The following is a 17,491-nucleotide window of genomic DNA, read 5'->3' as shown; positions in this document are numbered from 1 at the left end:
TGTGCTGGATGGCTTATTTTTATTGTGTATGGGCTGATGCGAGCTATTAGAACTACTGGATGTGCATTTACTATAGTTTTTTTATTCTATCTTGCAATTGCTATTTGTGCTGTTCAATCAGGTCTTTCGAAATCCTGGAAATTTATTCCTGATGTCTCTACCTTTGTCTTTGCTCCCTTGTTGCATATTCTTCATTCTGTAAACTGATCGAACGATTCGTTTCGACAATTGTATCCTTTAGATGTTCTGTTGACTCGGTGTATTCCTCAATTTATCGCGTATTGCTTTAGATTTGTCGATCTTTCATTCGAGTTATCTCCGAGAACTATTACTACATTGCGCATAACTGCTTTTTTGTTTGTATTGCGCTTTATGAGAGTTCAGCTGATGCGATTACTTTTAATCTGTTCAATGCCAAAGATAGTTATGATCTATCCCATTCGATTGTTTCGATTTGCAGGATATGATTGATTGTTTGGTTGCGATGGCAATCAATGCTTCTCTTCATTTCTTTCAGCTATATTTATTTCAATCTTGCATTGTTTGTGATTTCAGCAATTTGATGGAGCAGTTATTTCTCTCTTTGGCAGTATTGATCGCACTCTTTCTCTTTGCTTTTGACGATATGCGTTTATTTCTCTAATGCTTTCTTTAGGAATTACATGGCTTACTCGATTTACTCTTTGTTCTGCCTGGTGAGCTACAGTTCCTGCTCGTATTGCTATTTGGCCTATTCGAGTTTATTTTCGAGCTATATTCGCTACTCTTTGTATTGTTGGATATTTTGCTCTATTTACTGGAGTTTGGCGATGAATTAGGTGCATTGTTTTTATTTTTGTTGCTTTTATTACTACAAATTGCTCTGTGCGAAGATATATAATTATTTGGTTTGCTTACAAGTCGACAAAGACTCATGCAGTTGGCTTGTGAGTATTTAATGAGACAGCTGGAACTATGCAGTCAAGGAGGTCTGATGGGCAAGTGACACCTTGAGGTACTCTATTTACGATTGGTGATCAATGTGTTTCGCATCCTGTTCAGTATTGCGCGTTATCTCATAAATTCGTTGTTCTAATTCTCTCAGTTTCTCGTCCTTGATGACAAGCTGTCTCTTATTTTATATTTTATCCGCATAGAGTTCCTACAGCTCTTTGTTCTTTTTCTCGAGCAAGGTGTCGTATTGGTCCCGTTCGAATTTGGAGGGAGTTTTCAGTTCTGCAATGTGTAGGTTCTTATAGTATGCAGTTGTGCGCAACTGTTCCTTGAGCGATAAGTATTCATCTATTTTGGAGTGTATTTTCTCGAGCAAATGGTTGTTATTTGAGAGGTAGCTGATCAGTATTTACTATTGTTCCTCTTGGATGGGCTACTGCTGTTCAGATGGGTACTGTAACGACAGTTGCTATTGCTCGATTTCATCCTATTTCTATTATTACTACTCGTCGATCATGATGTATTTATTGGCTGGCTGTTTGTTTGGAGGCCTGTTAAACTTGCTATGGTGCTGGTATTGATAGCTTTTGATCTACTCTACGAGCTGCTCCATTGATGGGGACACAATGCCTTTTGCGATGTGTTCTGTCAGTACTGTAATCTTATCGTTGATTGTCCGGAATTGCTCGTCGTAATCATGCCCGTTACTGCCATCTGCTCGGTTATTTGCAGAAATAGTCGATGCTAGCATATTGTTAAAGTTAGCAGCCATGAGCATCATGCTGTTGCCGGTATTTAATGCGGAAGATGAGAATGATTGAGGAGTCAACTTGCCAGTGGAGCAACCTGACTTGAGTTTAGCTACTTAAATTTTCAGTCTCCTTATTTATTATTTATAGCTTTATATGTTAGTGGAGAGGGATTCCTCGTTGATAAGTGCTGCCACTTTGACCATTTTGGCACGGTTTGCGAAATTAAGTGTGGAAAGAGTTTCTTGGAAGCAGAGGATGGAACGAGAGACTGTGGCGATAATGAAGGTCTTGGAGTTGCCGCCTAAAGAGTCACGGAGTAAGTTAGTCAGCTTGCTGTCGCGGTACGGAATGTGTGTCCGCAATTTCTATCCAGTGAGAGCATTGATCACCATTCCCAGAGTTGTCAGGGACTTATTAATGTTGCTGGCTTATTTAAGACGGTCTCCAGATGCAGCAGTCATCTTCTGCCTCTCGGACCCTGCCAAATCCACGAAATGTAACTTAGGAGTTTTGAGGACCTTCTGGCCATTGACCTCAGTGCGAATTGACAACGATATGGTGAAGATTGAGTGCGATCTTGACGACTCTCTGTTCATGAGAGTTTCACCCACGTGCCGGTTCTTCATTCCCATCTCTAAGCACTCGAGGAGCTTAGAAGAGGTGTAGACTGGTTCTTCCGTTAGGTTTTCGATGAAGATGCCTTTCTTGGTGTCCTGCCTGATGTTCAATTTTTTATCCCGACGAGCATGGGCATTGCCAAAAAAGATGGAGCCCGTAGGGTTGGGGGTGAGGGTGAGGGTGTATGGGTAGTTGTTCGAATTGCTGCTATTATCCAAGAGATCATTGATCTGTTCATTATAGATTTCGTAGTAGGAACATGACAAAATGCACTAAATTGTCGGATCTGACTAGATTTAAGTGAACAATTTCACAAATGACCTTTGCATGAGGCCGTCGTTGCCACCAATCATGGTATAGGTCTTCCCTGAGCCAGTTTGGCCATAAACGAATATGCACCCATTGTACCCATCGAGGGTATGCTTGATGACCTTGTGGCCGATGGCTTCGAAGATATCATCCTGAGTGCACGTTTCGGGGAAGATGCGATCGAACCCGAAATGGTTCTTATCGAGATGAATTTCGGTTTGGGTGTATTGTATGATTGAGTTGTCCTATTGGTCAGGCTTGATGCGAATGCACACCTGGATGGAGTCCTCAGATTTCGCTTGCATTGAAATTAACAGTTAAAACTATGAATAAAATGAATTGGCAATCCTTTTATATTCATTCTTTATATATTGAATGTTTAGTTTATTTAGTTTAGGAATTGTAGTTCATTCCTATTCATAGGATGCATCTTTTCGTGCTATGAATATCGAAATAATTGTAATTACAGGCAATCAATCAGGTGTACCAATTCCAGTACATGTAGACGAATCCCGCATAGAAGGCCACTTGCCCCCAGATCTCATAGAAGCCTCTATGTGATTTGTGGTGGAATTTTATGAGTTCGCGATGTGTTCCATTGCAAAATGGAGCATTGGCTGAGTTCTTGCAGTTGCATAGCTTATAGTACCCGCTCTCTGAGACATTGTACTGAACTGGCCTGCATCTCGTCACGGCCGCATTGCAGGCACCATCGCAGCTCGGGTTTGTCAGTGATAAGCCGCATGAGCACCAAGTGTAGATTTTGCCCTTCTGCAAATACGAGTTGTAAGGGAACCATCCTGAGTTATGACCCGAGTACCTGTCGTGAATGGGATGCTTGGAGGGCGATACTTGCCCTACATGTAAGGGATCGACTCTGGAATGGGGATGCTTTTGTATTGTGGAAAGTCCGTAATGTCATTGGGACTAGGTGTGCGGTTGGATGTGGGGGGATGGAGGATCTGTGGAGGAGGGATAAAAGGATCTTTGAGATGCGCTTCCCCTTCGATCAGAATTGTGGATATGCGCTGATACTTAGCTGCTTTCCTAAGGATGGCTGCCATTCGCTATAACTTTATTATTATTTGATTTCATCAACTTGCAGATCAATCATGAGTTAATGAGATACCACTCAATATGCATTAAATATGCAAATAATTATTCTCATAACCAATAAATAAATGTGATGGATTGCCATGTTTGATAGTTTAACTTTATTTCTGCATAGATCTTTATTTGCATTATGGGGCTATGAGGGAAATACTATCATTATTGACAAATGCTTGTTTATCTAATTAATTAAATTCGTTACTATAGAATCGAAATGCGGAACCTTCAAACACCCTCCAACTCCTCAGACAATTGCAGTCTCTATGGCAGGGACTCCATTCTTTCGCAATATTTCACAGTTGAATAAACGGAATAATAGTACGAGTCAACCCCTCATTTGGACAAGAAAGACAATCAGTCCTTAAAATTCTTACTGTAGTTCTAATCCCAATTCACATATGCGCAAGGCTCCTCTCCACAACATTAAATAGTACCCGCTGCATACCCCTTCATCAAGAATAAACCTGAGAATATCACAAAAAACTGATCTCGATGTACATTCAGGAAAACTAATTAATTGCCGCCAGGAATGGAGAACTACTCGAAATGGTGCGCACTATGAAATAGCAGGAGCTAACTATGAAGGACGAAGCTATGAAGCTTGAAGAAAAGTACAATAAGTTTAAGAAAATGGAGGAACAACGGGCGATGCTGGTGGCTATCCCGGTCAAAACAAATAGAATGTCAATAGGCTGCAGAATTAAATAATCCCCTCCTCTGAGAACACAGCAATTAGGGAGATCAGATGCAGGGGAACTCACGGCAGAGATAAGATATCTCATGTCTTAAGCAGAGAGAAGATGTCTCATATCTCGAGCAGATAAAAGATACCTCAGGTTTAAAGCAAGTCCAAACAAATAGCGAGCTCCAAAAAGAATGAAAGGCATCAACACAAGTAAATAATGAAGATTAGCCATCCAGTCGCCTTGGCTATCGTCTCAACAGGGCAAGCACTCACACTAGTCACAACAGCAATTCTGATACGAACATTAAATTAGAATATTCCCAAACTTCAACATAGAAATAATAGAAACTGCTCGAGTAGCTCAATAATTAGTTCTGCCTCTTGATCGAAATGTCAGTCATGGAGCCCAACGCAAAGAAAGCAGGGAATTGAGAAAATAATTAGCGGAAATTGCAAACCAAATGAAAAGCTTCAGGAAGATAAAACTTATCAAAAGATGGAAACCAAAGCGAACACCACTTTGATTTTGGAGCCAAGCTAAGTGAGCGAAAGGAGCTCTGCAACTCAGAGAAACACCGAAAATCCAAAGAATTTAAATGTACCAAACTCCCTGGCAGACTATTTGTATACAGAAACAAAAATAAAATGACATGATGCCATTAACAATTTATCTCCTTTGTGTAAAATGCTGCTCTGGAATTGAAATCTTTGGGGTCGTAAGTATGTGATCATGGAGCATATAACTTAAATAATTCCATCAATCCGATTGTAGCTTCCACTTCATTTTCCTAGTTTATCCAGACTACCGCGTTCCTTCTCGTCATCACCATCTTCCAGATAATGTCCTTCGTGATTTCGTCAGGATTGAAGTATCGAAATTCAGGCACATTGCCAGTTTCGTTCGTTAGTTTGTGTTGAATGAAATTACCAACACTCATCCATAAGTAGTCGATGTGCCAGCCTTTAAAGATATCTCTGAAATCCTCTCTGAAAATTAATCCTTTAAACCTTCGTTGAGAATCCACAACATTGATCCCAGAGGCTCTTTTGGCGATCGGTAATTATTTAAAATGCCTCCATAATGGCCTGGTCTCTTCTATTTCAATCGAGGCATTTTGATTACCTTTGGCTTCGATTATTTCCCGGATGTTAACATGGCTGTAGGGTGCGGTTGGAGACTCATTGGCAATTCGCATCAAATAGAGAAACATGTCTTTGAAGTTGAGAACCGAAACAAACATATCCGCATCTTCGACGATAATGCGATGGATCTGCTCGACGATCATTGTGAGAATAATGTGAGACAGCTTGGCCTCTTTGGGGACTGATTTTAATCGGATGTACTCTTTGACAGGGGAGTTCTATTGGTATTGCGATGAGTACGTGAGTGATTTCGGCGATAATGGACTCAATGTTCTTCTCCTTGAGCTTGACAATTATTTGTTCGAGAAGCTCCTTCGAGCATTTGGGATATTAGAGAGCGCTGTCTATTCCATAATGATTTACCGCTGGAAATCACTGAAGTCTAAGGACAGATAACCAATGAATTACCAACCTTCCCACTATTCAAGAAGCTCTTCAGAGCATGAATGATGAACCTGATCGCATCCACCAATGTCAGCATCCAAATCCATTTTGATCGGTTATCATCCCAGACTAACAGCTCTTCTATCTCTTCATTTATCAGCATGTTTATCGCATTATACAACGACGTGGATTTATCGATCGAGTTTATCGAGGAGTTAACAGGCATGCAATCGTATGCTGTGTGCGTCAGGAGGATCGTGGTGAGAAGGTGTTTGAGAGATTACTTAGGCTAGGCAATAGTGTACGTAAGGGGTTGAATTGTTGGAGAGTTCAATTTACATTTCTTGCATTTAATGTTTCGCGTAAATACGAGTGCTCTATATATAAATAATATGGATTTAGCTTTAGAAGCCAGTCTTTTATACAAATAGATTTATATTATGTCCACGAATAGTTTGTGTGTATGGATTGTTTGTATTTATGAAATGTTTGTATTGATAATTTAATCATTATTCGGCTTCTTCTGCTTCTTCGAGCTCTTTCTTCTTCTTCTTATAGGCCACTTAATTGGCTTTGGCTGTCGCAAATGAACGGTGATTGTTATTCTTTTTATAAAGATACAGGAAGGGATCATAGACCGAGTGAAGGGTCGCAAAAGCGCATGCAACTATCAGAACTTGCCACATGAAGCTGTGCCTCTGAAAAACAAAAGCGAAATTCCTCCAAAGAGCCTTAGTCGCTGGATTAGCGTTGAAATTGGAGACAACTTGGGTTTTCCTGCCTAGATGATGAGAGTAAGTACCAAAGACAGGCTTCACAGTCTGGGAGTAGGGACCGTGGGGTACCATTTGGGGGTATATTCTTTGATGTTATTGTAGAGGATTCGACCGTACACCATTCCTCAGGGCAATAATGATATATATACAACTCAAACACAAATCAACTCAGCACAACACAGCTCATCCAACATCACCCAAATATTAATTAATATTAATCTATTATATCACAATTAAATTATTGCTCGCAGCTGACGCCCATTAATAGCATGGAGTTGTTCAACCCACTCATTTATATTTACATATTTACATATTTATATATATCCATTTGCTCAAATAGCTCGCAACATCATGACCAATAGTATTTAGAAGATCTCACATATTAAGCTGGGTCTCCCGTCCGCCAACTGTCTTTCTTACTCCTCTCAACAGGTTTATAATGCCTAGTACAAATTCAATAAGCTACTGATTAATACTGCCCAATCGGCTCTCCAAGGATTGGCTGTCGGTTTGTTGGCTTCGCTGTTCTTTAAGAGAAGAGCAGTCATCTATTATAGTGTGGGATTTGGAGCTGGTATCTCAGTGCTAACTACATTGAAGGCATTTGACTGTACCCAATAATGATAATTACATACATAAATTGCAAGAATATGGCATAATCATCTTTTATCTGTATGGCCATGAATATATCATAAGAATAACCTAACCTATCCTCGATGAGTCTACTTATAATCAAGATTGTTGTCTTTATTTTATCGAATGTTTCGGTGTGAATAAAGATAATCTAAGACAACCTAAATACGATGGAAATCCATTACATCATAGGCAATTATTACCAGAAATTTAGGTGAGTCCGCTGAAGAGTTATGGCCTTTTTATGCAATTTGATATGAGCAACATATGTTGTCAAACAATCAATCAATCGACCTCTTCCATCTTATTCGCAGTTGATTCAGTCGGCTCAGTACCCTTTTCTAAGCTGGGAAGCTCCTCCTCAATCTTATCATCATCGATTGATAAGCCAAGTTTGATCATTCTGTGAATGCGACCAGCAAACGATGATGGCTCTTCGAGTGAAAATCCAGATGCTAATAGAGCAGTGTCGAACAGCAACCAAATTAGATCCTTGACTGTCTTGTCACTTCTGTTCTCATCAGCTTTCTTTTTAAGTTCGACGATAATTGGGTGGTCAGGGTTGATTTCCATTGTCTTCTTTGATACCATGTAGTTAGAAGTTGAGGAATCCCGCAATGCTTGAGCTTTCATGATTCTTTACATGTTTGCTGACCAGCCATACTCGCCAGTAACCAATGCACAGGGGGATTCTGTCAATCTTTGCCCAATTTGAACTTTCTAGACTTTATCTGAAAGAACTTATTTGCAGAGTCTGCATAATCCTTCGAAAGCAGCCTTTTGCTCTTCAGCTTTCTTTTTTTCGTCTTCAGATTGATCTAATTCGAGGCCCTCTTTTGAGCAATTTTTTAATTTGAACCCTTCAAATTCTTTAAGCTGTTGAGTGACATACTAGTCGATGGGGTCAACCATATAGATAACTTCGATATCTCTTTTGACTAGGGCTTCAACGAAAGGAGAAGCAGCAGCTGCGGCTCTGGACTCAGCTGTGATGACATAAATTTATTTTTGGTTTTCTTTTCTTGCGTGCAATGTACTCCTTGAGACTAACAAATTCTTCTCCTGATTTGGAGGTGTGATACCTTAAGAGCTCAGCGAGCTTGGGGCCTGTTGCTGGAATCTTCGTGGATACCAAGTTTCAAATTCTTGGAGAATTGTTCGTAGAACTTTTTGAAATCTTCGGCATTTTACATGATTTCGCTGAAAAGTTCCAAACATTTTTTGACAATGTTCTTTTTGATGACCTTGAGAATTTTGTTGTGCTGCAAATACTCTCGGGAAATGTTGAGAGGGAGATCTTCTGAATCGACACACCCCTAATAAAGCCAAGCCATTCAGGAATTAGATTCTTCACAATCGTCCATGATGAAAACTCTTCTAACGTAAAGCTTAATGTTATTCTTCTTCTTCTTGGTCTCGAACATATCGAAGGGAGCTCGCTTTGGCACAAAGATGATTGATTTGAATTCGAGGCCACCTTCGACCGAGAATTGCTTCACAGCCAAATGATCTTCCCAATCGTTTGTGAGACTTTTGTAGAAGTTGGCGTAATCTTCCTTGGAGACATCTTCTTGTTTCTTCATCCAGATAGGCTGCTCTTGTTGAGTTATTCTAGTTCGGTTGACACTTCTTTGATTTTTTTCTTCTTCTTTTATTTCGTGTCATCTTCCTTGATTTCAGCATCAGCATCATCTTTTGTCTCTTCTTTCTTTTCGTCATCTTAATCATCGGAAATCTACTTCTCCGTGGTCTTTTCGATCTGCAGGTAAATGGGGAATGAAATGAACTCCGAGTGCTTTTTAACCAAGTCCTTGAGTTTCCTCTCTTCTAAGCATTCCACGTTATCCGATTTGAGTTGGAGGATTATTTTGCTACCTCTTTTCAAGTCTTCGCTATCGTCGTCAACGACCGAAAAAGTTCCTCCAGCAGTGGATTCCCATCTGTATTGCTGACTCTCTCCTGGCGCTTTCGAGATAACTGTAACCTTATCAGCTACTAAGAAGGCTGAATAGAAGCCAACACCGAACTGCCCAATCATAGAAATATCAGCTCCCTGTGATAAGGCCTCCATGAAAGCCTTTGTGCCTGACTTAGCAATAGTCCCCAAATTGGTGATCAGTTCTTGCTTGGTCATTCCGATACCGGTGTCTCGGAGAGTGAGAGTGTTGGTGGCTTTGTCTGGAATAATTTCGATTTTGAAGGTGGGCTCATCACTGGTAATATCAGGGTCAGTGAGAGATTTATATCTAATCTTGTCCAAGGCATCTGAGGCATTGGAAATCAATTCCCTGAGGAAGATATCCTTGTTGGTGTAGAAGGTGTTGATGATCAACCCCATTAGCTGTTGGATATCAGCATTGAAAGCAAAGTGTTCGACTCCTGCGTTTTGTTCTTCGGCCATTTGTAAATATTTTGATATCACCCACTATCTACATATAAAGCTTACATTTTCTAGAATAATCGAATGCCTAGATAAATCATTTATTTAACTGCAACATTCAGACTAGCTAGTGTAGACTTATTACAACTAATGCTAAGCCTGTAAACTTAGATTCGTATCTGCATTAGCTTATCAATCTGTTTGGAGTTTGGATATGTCGGATATAGGATATGCTCATCCTGTTTGAACAGCTCAATAGAATGTGTGTAATTTTAATAGCTATATTTTGAATCGGATCAACAATCAAATGAATCCAACGATATCTAATTAATTTGAGCTGAACTGAATAGTAGAAAGCTGCGACTCATTCTCAAATATAGATTAATTTCGTGAACGATGATTTCATATTCTTTATTATTTCAGACTCATTAATCCATACCTGAACATCGACAGCAGCGCAAATACCATGATATCTAATATATATTATACAAAGCTCGGCATTAATTTAGGCTCTTAGTATGATTTACGTAACAATGTAACTGTATCAAAATATTATATCATAAAGAATATAATGAATCATATTCCAAATTATATATTTAAACTGGAACTAACAAATGGCATAGATGTAGGGGTTGGGGTTGGGGTTGGGGTTGGGGTTGGGGTTGGGGTTGGGGTTGGGGTTGGGGTTGGGGTTGGGACTTGAATATTCGACTCTTCTTCTTTCACTTTTTTCTGGAGCTATTCATAAGCTTAGGAGTTCATGGGGATGAAGATTCCATTTCTTCTTTTGTTACTTCGGGTGAATGCTTGGGCTTAGGAGGTTCGACCCTCAATGATTTTGAGGCTTTTCGGAGCTTAGCTCATACTGAAGCAGCTATAGAAATATTTATGGAATCTCGCAGATTAGTTTCATTTAAATCAAATATTTTGCATCTCATTTCATAGAGATGAACCAACTACAACCATTCATAAATTATATCATCGTGCTTATCATGTCACCAAGCATGGGGTTGGGGTTGGGTTGGGGTTGGGGTTGGGGTTGGGGTTGGGGTTGGGAGGGTTGGGGTTGGGGTTGGGGTTGGGGTTGGGATCCTTTGCGCCAACTCCAACCGAATACTTAACTCCCACCCCTCGATCTACATTCTCCACAAGTACTGCACTTTCCACTCTTCAGTACATGTCGAAAGTGAATCCTACTCTCTTAATTGAGTGGGAAGGATTGAGTAAGAGCAATGTCATTGAAGGGTCAGGAACACTCAGGGTTTCTGAAAGATCCAAAGACATTACGAAAAAAGGAAACTTGATATTTAGCTTAACTGCGAAATAGTGGGTAAATAATCAGCCTGTTGGGGATATATAAATGCTGATTGTACATTATTTCGAAGACAAAGGCCCGAAAGGAATTATTAAGTAAGTTCGTAAATACGAGGGAGGATGTAAGAATCTCTGCAAGCATGGCTACGGAGAATATACCATTTAGTATCATTACTCGAATGAGACAAGAAGCTCACATGTAGTCAAAGGATAGTGGGAAAATGACTTCATCAAGAAAGGCACAACGATTAGGAACGGAAGGTCGACTCCTAATGTTAATTTCCACCACAATATCGAAATGGACTCCAAGAAACTTACCAAATCCAGAAATACTCTATTAATTCCTATTCCGGCCAACTCTGACAGACGACATGAAGGCGACTAGAATGGCAAAGGTTCTCATGATAAAGGTTAAAATGGCAAAGAGAACCGCTAAGAGCCAAAGAATATTGAAACAAAAGTTTTATCTCCTTTAAAAGGGACCATTACAACATCTTATCTGTAGCTTCCGACAGTTCATCAAAAACAAGCATGATAAAGCCTATCGCAGAAATGATAGTGAAATTTAACTTTACCTTTTGACATTGAATTAAAATAGACGTATTATTGCAAGAGCTGCTTGAGTAAAATTCTGTGTAATTATGAATAATATGTGCATAATTTATTACTATTAATCATTTAAACTTCCTCCATAACTTCTTCTAAAAGGCTTCCAAATGTTCTATCTCTTCTTCTCTCTCTCTTTCAGTTTCCTTTGACTAAAGCACATTCCTCTCTATTAGTTTTTTTTGTTCCCTTTCATTAGTTGTTGTTCCTTCCTAATTAAAGGAATTCCTTCCGATTTTCCTTTTATTCAAATCATAAGTAGGCATAATGGCTTCCGATTGCAGCTTGGACAGTTGGAGCTTTTTCTGATAAGAGGACCCCTTCTTCCTGTCGGAAAGTTCCTGCTCGAATGTGTGATTGAATAGGTCTCTATTGTTCCTGATTCTTGATTTTTCAGACAACAGCTTCGAATTATTGTCCATGCTTGAGTTGCTGCTTTCCTTGAACAAACTGTGGTTGCCCAGAGACTTCTTCTTAATCTAAAAGTAGGTCGAGTACTACAGGGAATTCTTCGATGTCTTAGTCAGGGAGAACTGACTTGCATGAGATGGACTGTTGTCGGTGTTGGCGCGCGTGATATCAGGCTTCAACCAAACCGACTTCTTGGTGTCTTAAATCCTGGAATTGGTTCGTTACTGGCCATGCAGAGGCCCAATACTCTTATAGTGATTATTCTTCTAAATAAAGTTAGAGAACTCTCCTTTGTTGATTCGAAACCTAACCCCATTGCTACTCTTATCCTCATACTATTTGTAGTATAACTAATGGTATCTGCTCTTGGGGCACTGCTCCTCTACGTGATCAGAGAGTATTTTGTGTTACTAGGTTAATAGGGCAATACTTCGATCATTTGGAGGTTGGTCTTCTTTGTCCAATCGGGTCTATACTTGCTCAGAGGCTGGTTCAATTCCTTTTTACGTGCATCTTCGAAATGCAAATAGGGGTTGACGTATGTTGATTGATGGACTATGGTATGTGGATTTTGAAAGCTTTCAGGGGCTTATGCGCTGATGCCGTATAACATTTCAGGTAGATATTTCTTGGGAGATTTAGCGGCTTTTTAGTGGGTACGATCGTCCAAGAATTTGAGCATTCTCTATTGTATAATGAACTAACTTATTGTTCCAAAACTCTAATTAAATAAGCTGACGAAACTCTATATATGAAAATCATCATCATCAACGATGTTGATATCGATGCATAACTGCTTATCTCCTTTATTCATAATTTTGCGCTTATTTGATGAATAGTTGCTGTTCACTTTATCTTATCTTATCTTACAAATGCATAAATAGGAATATTCAGTATTGAGATATCAATCATGAGAGTTAAAGATAGTGTCATAACAAAGAGGATTACACAAAATCAGGACATGGCTATAAGAGAAGAAACAGAGATAATCAGCCGTCTCTTTTGACAGTTTTGGAAGACTATATAAAGAAGAAATTAAAATAATTAAAAATTTACTTAAAATTAACAAAATAAGCTAAAATATATTCTTTACTTATTAGCACTTGGCTGGCAAGTGAGTAATTTAAGTATAGTATAAAGAAAAGAGGGATAAAGCTCAAAGTAAATGAAAATTTGCGACTCATGTAGAGAACACTTATCTTCATATTTATACGGCATAATTGATTTATTCGGTGTTCGATAGATTATAATGAGGAATTAGTCCATGACTTTAGCGATAAAATTATGAATTGCTTCATTTTATTACTGTTGTAATGTAAGAGGGCGAGTAAAGTTATTCATTTTTACGAGGGCTAGAATTATTGATGGTTGCTTGAATGGGCGATTAATTTTTATTAGATTTTTGGCTTTTGACCAGTCTGCAGCAGACAAAACAGAGGTGCAATTCCGATAAAAATACCAATGAAACACACGAAAAATATTGGGTCAATATTGAAACCATCACTGAATTTAACCAGAAATGGGACAATAAACCTTCCCAAACTTTAAAATCCACTAATAAGTTCAATTGTCAATGATAACAAATTCGATGGGAAGTAAGCGAAAGGAAACAAATACCATGCGCCATAAAAAAGAGTGAGGCAGCAGACCAAAATGAGTAGAAGTAACTCCTGAAGCGTAATGCTATTTTGCACAGACTAAAGACCAAAAAGTAGCCCAGTTGCAACCGTACATACCATCATCACATCACAATCATCAAATGTTTGGGATCGAACTTCGAAACTATGAAGCCTACAATAGTAACACAATGCTACCTCCGAAAACATAAGGCATTCCTTCAGTGAAGCCCATCATAATGAGTGAAGCTGACAGTCCGATCCAATATGCTCCATCAGAATATAGACTGTGAAATAAATGGATTGAAAAGCTATCTAAGAACTCGTTAGAATCACAAAAACCTTCACATATTCGCCATTTGTGGTTGTTGTTCATATATCTACAAAAGGGAAGCTGTTTTGGGTTGCTTGTTCTAGTACTGTGTTCTGATATCTTGATTTAATATGTTTAGGGCTTGCTCGAGTTAGGAAGCACTAACTTGATTAACTTTAGATATTGCTTTAATAGATTGCTTCAGCATCTTTTTGTTTTGCAGAAGGAGCCCATTATAAACTGGGCTTTCAATCATGTATTGGGAAATGAGGTAAATTCCAACAGCCGATGGCAGAATGAGAAGCCCAATGTAATAGGAATGATAACCTGGGAAAATAATGATGAAAATTCCGAATACAATTTGCCAAAATCCCCTAAACTAACATACAGCTTTACCATGATGAGACCAAAATGAGAAGTATAAAGTTCTTTCTGCTTTAATTCGATGATAAAATTTCCGAGAAATAGATCGGAGTGAAGTTTGTGACTCCACCGCTTGTTATTCCCAATAATATCTGGCCTATTATGATAAGGCTGTAGGATTGCTCAGAAATTTCGTGCATTTACATCAAGTTGGAAACTATGCAGATAGCCATCAAAATAAGGAATGTTTTTTTATGACCGATATTATCCATCAGAATGGTTGTTATCAAATATCCGGCAATGCACCCCAATGAAAACATTGACTGTATAAACACTCGAGAATTGGAATGTTGACAGTAAAGGTTCGCATCGCATGTTCCTGTCAGTTAGTTAGCAGACTTGCATGAATCACTGCTATTGTGAATAAGTTCGCAGACATATTTTTATTTGATGAGTTTGGGAGTATCCTTGCACAAAAAAGTTGGATTGGAAAAGACTGTGGGATTGACAAAGACATCGAAGACTCCGGGACACCACAAGAGAATAAATATGAGTAGGATTCTTTTTTGTTAAATTTCGGTCTTCCCAACAATGTCCGTCATCTATTTGATTTGTTTTTCGAGTGTTTTAAAAATATCAGAATTAATTATCAGGACTCCCTTATATTAATATATTTTATTGTAAGATTAGTTCTCTATTTTCTATAAAGCTAAGATTTTAACGAATAGAAGTGATGATATTTATATTGGCTTTGATTTGACTAGAGGTTTATTATGTTACTTTACCCTCTTCTAAAGAATGCCGATGCATAGTGAATCTTTCGAATGGAAATGAAACACATAATTGAATAATAATATTTTGAGCATTTTCAAATAATAATAGCAATAAATTGTAATAGTAACAAATGTTAAAATAGGCAAAATAAAACAAATAGACAAAGATCAGTCATCGTAAAAATATCATTTCTGCTCTGCCAACAGGCCGCAGCAAGAGAGGCTCTCAATAGAAATCAACATCGCGCGAAAAGCCTAAATCCAAATCCAAAACCAAAGACTATCAGAATAGACTTCTAAGAAGAATGTCCTTTTAGTCGCCCGATCGCAAACAGGACAATAGCTGCTCCAAGAACTTTTCTTTGCTGAACTACATGATTTTCAAAGAAAAGAATCCAAAGATTTAGCCACCGCTGCAAAGTATCGAGTGCCACAAAAATAATCAAACCCACAAGGAACAGAAAACCCAAAAAAACAATAAGAATCCGGTCAACAATAGAAACACTCAAACATTTAAAAAATAGCAGTTCGTAACACTGGAAGTTCTCGGCAAAGGCGGTTTCGGTAGGGTGATGAAAGTTGAGTACAAACCGAAGAAAAAAATATTCGCAATGAAATAAATGTCGAAAACAGTGTAACATATTTTTCTGAATTAGAATAATTACGAAGAAGAGCATCGAATCTGTGCTAAACTAGAGATAGTTACTCGCTGAGCTAAAACACCCATTTCTAGTCAACATGATCTACGCATTTCAAGATCGAATCAATTTGTACCTCGTGATGGATCTGATGCCAGGAGGAGATCTTCGATATCAAATTGGTAGGTATTGCACTTTTCCGGAGCATATTGCCAAATTCTTTGTATGCTGCATCGTTGTGGGGTTAGAGTACTTGCATGCCAATAATATTATACATCGCGATATCAAGCCGGAGAACTTGGTCATTGATGAAAAGGGCTATTTGAGGATCACTGATATGGGCGTCGCTAGGATTCACACTCCTTAAAATTATAAGGATACCAGTGGCACTCCTGGGTATATGGCTCCCTAGGTTATCAACCATCAGAATCATACATTCCAGGTTGATTTCTTTGCCCTTGGAGTGATCGCCTACGAATGCATGCTCGGAAAAGTATACAGTTTCTCATAAAATAGAGACCCTACCGTGGGTACAGCCGCCAATAAATTCGCTAGCAGATTTTGCTTTACTAGGCAAGTGTTAAGCCACACCAAATCCCAGCAGGTTGGAATCCAAAATCAGCCGATTTCATAAATGGAATGCTGAAAAGAAAGCAAGAGTAGCGATTAGGTGCCAAAGGCATTGAATAAATAAAGAAGCACCCATGGTTCAGTGACATAAATTGGCAGAAGATGTTATAGAAGAAATACCCCTCGCCCTTCATTCCGAACATGAACGAACAAAACTACGACACCGTGAGTGTTTCGGAGTATGATGAAGAGTACCTGCAAAAAATGAATGAAAACTCCCTCTTACTCAGGGAGAAGAAAGTTCAGGATTTGTTTCAAGGATACTAATATGAGTAAGTTACTTTTTTGTGATTGTTCAAGCTAATTTTCGCCTATTGAGATATAGCGATAATGGCAGACTGTTCGGCTTGTCTTTTATTTTGTTGCGAAATTCAATGCTATATCAATTTCTATATATATCTGTCTATTCACATTTATGGGTGGTCCTCGCCAAAAAGAGTAGCATAGCAGTGTTAAATGTATGAGAGGATAATGAGTATTATTGTTGTTATTGGTATTATTGGTACTATTGAGTTTTGGGACAATATAAAAAAAATGCTGCAACCGAGAATCGAACTCGGGCCTAAGCGATGGCAACGCTCAATTCTACCACTAAACTATTGCAGCTTATCTGAACACTACAGTGACGCACCCTTCAAATCAGGAAATCGAACAATAGACTATATTCAACAAGAAAATTTGAATAACAGGTTAATTGATCCAGCAACACGAACACGAGAAAAGAGGCTGTACCTGGGCGAAACTGTAAATCATTTGCTGCCGGTCCTTGTATCAAAGAGATAATGAAAGAGATGAATCTAGGAAACAGACTGAAAGAGAGTAGGAGCCCCGGAATAAACAAGAAGACCCCGGAATAAATACAATATTAATCAAAAGTCCGATCCCTAAACATGCTCAGTCTGACAAGAAAGAATGAAAGAAGAAAAAGCTTAATTTCCAACCGACCTCAATACAAGGAAGGAGAAAAAATGTTAGGGAGCAAGGAAAAGAAGTTTCTAAGGCTGATGATGCAAGGAAGGCCGGGAAAGACCGGTAAAATTGATTTCCATCGTATTAATCATCATGTGAATATAGGATTATTTGTTGAGCTATTCATGATCAATT

The 17,491-nt window shown here is 38.7% G+C and overlaps 1 non-coding gene and 2 pseudogenes across 1 annotated transcript; all 3 read right to left on the bottom strand.

Moving 5' to 3' along the window:
* Window positions 1-1,834: 1,834 nt before the first annotated feature.
* LOC148299041 (kinesin-2b pseudogene) lies at window positions 1,835-3,411 on the bottom strand (annotated as a pseudogene).
* A 4,185-nt stretch (window positions 3,412-7,596) lies between these two features.
* Window positions 7,597-9,744, bottom strand: LOC148299040 (heat shock protein 90-like; annotated as a pseudogene).
* A 7,178-nt stretch (window positions 9,745-16,922) lies between these two features.
* On the bottom strand, window positions 16,923-16,993 carry TRNAG-GCC (transfer RNA glycine (anticodon GCC)). Its single transcript has one exon. It is a non-coding gene; the product is annotated as a tRNA-Gly (tRNA).
* Window positions 16,994-17,491: the final 498 nt, after the last annotated feature.

This window comes from Brachycentrus maculatus, unplaced genomic scaffold (genome assembly GCF_059751285.1).
Source record: "Brachycentrus maculatus isolate JH-2025_06_01 unplaced genomic scaffold, ASM5975128v1 h1tg001390l, whole genome shotgun sequence".
NCBI classification, from domain to species: Eukaryota; Metazoa; Arthropoda; class Insecta; order Trichoptera; family Brachycentridae; genus Brachycentrus; species Brachycentrus maculatus.
This window is presented reverse-complemented; position numbering and strand designations above follow the sequence as displayed.